We start from the raw sequence: 6,293 nt of genomic DNA on the forward strand, positions 1-6,293 counted from the left end.
AAAGATGAGCTAGTTTTTCCAAAATAGTAAATAAATTCCTCTATTTCCGGAATCCGGTTCGGCAAGTACCGGAAATAATGATCAAAAACTTCTTAATCGGAACTCACTAGCTTTTCTTCTAAATGCCTTAAAAAAATTTTGAGCTTAGATTCAATTGAAAGGTCTTACGGTCCTTTAAAAAATTTCTGAATTTTGTCCGGATCTGACTTACGGTTCCGAAATCACAAGGTTTCTTCTAAATTGGACTCAAAACTACTCCAATACATAGGTCATATAAGTTGCTAGTCAAACGAACCTACTTCGGCTGTACCGGTCCTCGCAATCCGGATCCGGATGTACTTGAAATAGTGGTAAAACCCTCCAGAACGGAACTCACTCACTTTGCTCCTAAATAGCTCAACCTATTTACTCAAACTTCAAATTAAAAATCTTACGGTCGTTTACAATGTTTCTGAGTTTGGTGTAAAATAGGGAAATTTTTTTTTATTTTCCAGTCTCAGAACAAAACAAACCACCGGCAGCTGTCACAGATGAACTTGATTCATCGGCAGTTCATTTGTGTCGTCATCGTGTAAAACCTAATACAAATCAAGACTAACAGAGTCTATGTTCTGGGTTCGCGTGTTCGATGTTGACTACTAATATATAGTAACTTTCACTGGCAGTTAACAACGGTTGCGATGCGACAAGGTAGCGACAAAATACCGTAGCGAAACGGTCATTCGCATCCATTCAATCCCTTCGAGACCACAAGCCAGAAGAATATTTTTCTAAATTGTCCGTTATATAACAACATTTTTGTAACTAGAATAATTATACAATGATCGAAGTCTTTGTCTTCAGGATAACGCCGTTGAAGGATGGCAATTTTGCTCAAAGATGCAAAACCAGAGTAGTTTAAAACAGTAAAGTTTTTCAATCAAAGACACAAATAATATTCGCTCATTACGGGGTTTAGAACCAATGACGGTTGTTTTCTAAATACTGCTTCTGTCTGCCTAAACCGCCAACCCTGGTATAAACGGTAACCTGTAAACTTTCAAACTATTGACAAATCGAACTTTTTTCTACCTCGGTAGCAAGTTCCATTCCAAAAACGATAATTATAAGATTCGGTCCACTCAATTTATCATCCAAATGGCCAAATCTATTTATTAGAAAACTGTGTCCATTTATCACGGACTCAAATGAATGTCCACCATTGTGGCTTTCCGATTAGGCGAGAGACCGACCGTAGCCGCACCATCGGATGACAATATTTATGGCCTGTCAGACGGGAACAGACAAAGAAAAGTCGACGAAAACTTTAATGCCATGTCCGAAAAACTTTTCCCATTCCGCATCGAAACTACGGCCCGGTCAGGTTCTGGGCCGACATCAGGTACGAGATTGAACGTTAACTAAATTAACCTAATGGTTATAAAATATTGTTGGCATATCTACACGTGCATACACGCACCGAACCCCCCTATGATGGTACCTTCTGAGCGCCTTGGAAGCACACATCACCCAGATGTAGCACAGTTTTCTACACACATACACACACACACAACGGACAAGGTTCGGCATGATTGGAAATTTATTCATTAACGTAAATCTCCGGACCCTTCAAGACACATGAGCTGTCGGGTATATCGAGCGTCCGTTGTCGAAATAGGAAACTATAACCCAAACCATCCCAACTCTGTTGGTAGCCTGCTCCCTGAACTCTCGGCAGCTCCGCAAACCCACTCTACCGGACGAACGAGTAGAGTAGAGCCGGTTCCAATGGCTTATGAAAGAAATGAAATATAAAAGTAAGTGGGCGAGATAAGGGTGCTGTCGTTGTGGTCTCCGAGCTATGTTTCTAAGAGGGTGTTTGTACCTTCATCAAAGATAGCTCCCAGGGAGGGGGAACAAATCGATCCTAGTTTGCAGTTTGGCTCTGGTTTTAGGGTGAAGTGTGCTATTGATGTTACGCACTGGTTACAAAAACATCGACTGTCTGATTAGTATTCGATGGAGAATGGCATTTCGATCTGTAACGATTGTATTACTATAAGCTCCCATGCACTTTATTATTTTGCCTGCATTTTTAGCTTAACAACTAAACACTTGACCATAATTGCTAAAAGTTCACCGAAGCCCATGCATAGTTCCTTTCTCGTTTAGAAACCGTCTGATGAGTCAGCAGTGGAGAAGAGAAGTATGCCACAAACTTTCTAATAGTTTCTGCTAACCGAACAAGTATAAGTTTTAGAGCACATCTACGGAGTGTACCAGGACCAATAAATGGTGTCTCCTCCAGCCATTTATGATACACACACAAAGCATGGGTGTGCCCTGTATATGTGTTCTTCGATCCCTGACTTTACTATGCTTGTATGGCTAGATCCTTCTGCAGATACTAGCCAGCAGCCAACGTTCGATACAAGAAGAGATGGCTCAGGAAAGAACCATTGGTAGCGGATTCGGGATTTTCCGTATGAGAATGGGCACAGGAAGGTATCTTGTAAGAGTACATACGATACGGTAAATTATTCATCACTGGTGAATTTAATAATATATCCTCATATACGAAACTTATATTTATTCATAATATACTTTATAAACTTACATTCTCCACGGGCGATATATGAATCAAACTATAAATTGCTTGACAGAAAAGGAAGAAAAATAATCGCCTCTGGTATGAACAAAACTCAAACCATGTAGGAACAGATCGGGTGGTTGGAATCGTAGCAGTGCAGCACTGCTTCGGAGACTGGTGGAAAGTCTGTTCGTGTAAATTCACTACACCAATGGCGTCACATCCTTAGCACGGTACACCAGCAGCAGTTTTGCTATGGTTCATTGCCAAAATAAAACAGAGAAAAATGCAGAATACCGAACCTCTAAGAGCCCGGGTTTCGTTCATGAAGAAGGAAAAATATTACTCCGTATTCCCCAAGTAAGTATTAAAGTATTCAACGACTATATCTCTCGATTGTGACCGGTTACAGTCTAGAAGCAAAGGCAATTGCAGCGCTGGGTGGTGCAACATTTCACCATTAAGCACTGCCCCTGACCGGAGTGTGGAAGAACTTTCTACACGGAACGAGAGTTATGACAACCGGGCAGCGATTAATGTTTAATGTAGTTTTGCTTGCCATCGCTCGGCTAGGCAAAGTGTAATAAAAGTAATGTTTCGTACCGAATTTCAACCTCCGGTAATATTCATTGGTTTTTTGACTGGAGATAGTTTTTGAAAGTTTAAGAGTAATTAAAATACAACTGCGCAGGATATTCAGTGTGAATATGAAGTGCATATTCACATCCTTGTGCGCGTTTAGACCTAAAGGGCAAGGGAATTTGTCTGAGAACAGCAGCTGCTTCGGTGGTATTACGGCCAAGTGTTTGATCCCTGATTGGGGTTGCAAATGCAATCAGAAAATCTTATTTTAATTCAACTGAGACAAGTATGCTCGTTTGAGCATCAATTTGACCTCTTCTTATGTCTCCTCTTATTTGGTGATTTGATTTTTTCAGCACTCATCACTCAATTATTCCAGAGCTATCTGAGTCCAATGTGGTACAAGAAGGTGACGCAGAGTACATGATAAATAAACATGCTATGATTCGATGGAAACTAGATCGAATAGCATAACGGAAGCAAACACGTTCTTTTGAAGTTGATGTTAAACTTTTTTCCTGAACACTAAAGTGCTTTATTAGCCACACCTGATTCTAACTCATTGAGGAATGTATTCTTCGGACGGAATTTTATTGTCATTTCAGCCATCAGTAATTTCAATAGAAAAAATCTTCTTTTTATCCACCATATGGTGTGATAATTCCTTTCTCATATTACTCATATTTTCTTAAATATTAGAGGAGAGTGTTCGGTTACCGGCACCCTTTTCTTTTAAGCTTATAACTTCTTACTAAGTGCACATTATGCGGACATATATACGTCAATGCAAAGCTAAAGTTCCTAGCTAACAACTGAATCAAAAACTAGATTGATTCAATCAATTACTTTATTATCAATTTAGTAAAGTAATAAATTTTGGCCATTTCGAAAAAAGGTGCTCGATTACCGGCACCCCAAGAAATTTTGCTAAAAATAGAAAAATATAAGTAAAAACTGCAATTATTCAAAGAAAAAACGGAATGTGTTCTTTTCGGAGGCGTTTTGGACAAAAGTCTTCATTGTCTGACGGTGACTTCGCCTTGGCTCTCTTGGCCAATGATTTGGATGGTGGCGCCTTTGGTGTTGATTTGGCCGGACTTTCACCAGCTTCGCGGGATTGATTACGTTGCTGCAGTCGAATTTATTGGCTTCTTATTCACTAATCAACGTTTAATGGCATTAATCAGCGCATTAAAGTTCATTTTCCTTTACTTGGACTATTTATCTGAAGTCGCCATGGCTAACAGAATCAGAGAACCAAAGTTTTTACTTATATGACGGATGTATTGAAGCCGTTAAGTTGTCCACGTAATGCATATACCCGAGATGCCAGGTAATACAATAAGTTTAGCTAGCAAAAATGAAACGATCGCGCCAATTTTCAAAAGTCTGTAATTTCTTACGAATGACTGCAAACAATCGAAGTTTCAATAGTCTGTGAAAAGTCTTTAGACGAAAAAAGGTTTGCATGTTAACTAAGAAATTTGATAATTTACAGACAAATTTACAGACTTGGCATCTTTGCATATCAGTGACAATTTTTCGCAATTTGTCGAGAAAAATGGGGTACCGGTAACCGAAATCGGTAGACATTTAAAAAATGACGAATAAAACTCTGATTGCGAAAATTTTGATAGCATCCGGTGTTAAATCACGAAATAGATCGAATTTACCTCATTCAATCCATTCACCTTTTCGATGGATGCTTTTCAATTTATGATACTATAAATTGAAAGTCATAAAAAACTTTTGTGTTGATTTTCATGCAATTAAATTTGTTTTAAGCGCAGCAAAAAAAACAAGCGTCTGTTTGCTTTGGTATTCGGCACAGAAATAATGTGCAGCTATTATACACACACACACACACACACACACACACACACACACACACACACACACACACACACACACACACACACACACACACACACACACACACACACACACACACACACACACACACACACACACACACACACACACACACACACACACACACACACACACACACACACACACACACACACACACACACACACACACACACACACACACACACACACACACACACACACACACACACACACACACACACATGACATTTATCGTAATAACGCTATCTGCTCTCTGTCAAAAGTTACGGTGGGGTACCGGCAACCGAACATCTTCCCCTACTAATGGATTCTTCAAAACTGGAAAAATTGTTCAGTAAAATCAAGAAGATTTTTTCCGTTTTTTGAATCGTCGCTCTGAACGACGGTTTGACAGTTCTCATCACCTTGAAATTCCGAAACCGGAAGTTGGATCCGGATAAAGTTCACGAGCTTGGAATATGATTATGACTACTTTCAATTTAAATCTAGTTTTAAGAAAATCGACTGAGTTTTATAAGTTTTTGAGAAATCGAAGTGAGCTTAAGCTTCATCGGAGTGAGCTTAAACTTCATCTGGGAATATTGGATCACTTTTCCTCGTACTTCTGCAACCGGAAACTAGGGACCGATATAGCCAAAGATTAAGTTCGATTAAATTTTTAGCACAATCCCGAAAAGCTTTTATGTTATATTCATCGTTAATACACACTTAATTTGGATAACCGATCTCAGCTGCTCAAATCTCGATAGGTGAATCTTGAAAAAATTACCGAATGAAGTTTATTGTGTACGTCATGAAATTGTTAACATTCATCACCTTATACTATCGGAACCGGAAGACTGATTCGTATGAAATTTAAATCTAATTAAAGTTATGTGAGATAAGTTTATAGATAATTGTGAGAAAACCGGCTATTTATCATTATTTCCGGTTTTTCCTGATCCGAAACTGCAGGCCGGTATAATTTAATTGAGATTGTTTGGTTATCAGCTAACAAAATCTACAAACATAAACAATTTTCAAGGAAATTTCTTCTATGAAAAAAAAATCTAAAATAATTTGTTTTACCATAATCGTTCTGTAAATAGGGAACCGGAAGGTGAATTTAGAAAGAAATAGGAATTTCGTATGGCATTTTCAGAACTTCCATTTGAATATAAGTTTTTGAAAATCGGCTCATCCATCTCTGTGAAAAAGTTAATGCACATATTTTCAGTTTCTTGCTCATATCATCCTGTAATTCCATAACCGGAAGTTATATTTTAAAA

The sequence above is a fragment of the Malaya genurostris genome, chromosome 1 (assembly GCF_030247185.1).
Source record: "Malaya genurostris strain Urasoe2022 chromosome 1, Malgen_1.1, whole genome shotgun sequence".
NCBI lineage: Eukaryota > Metazoa > Arthropoda > Insecta > Diptera > Culicidae > Malaya > Malaya genurostris.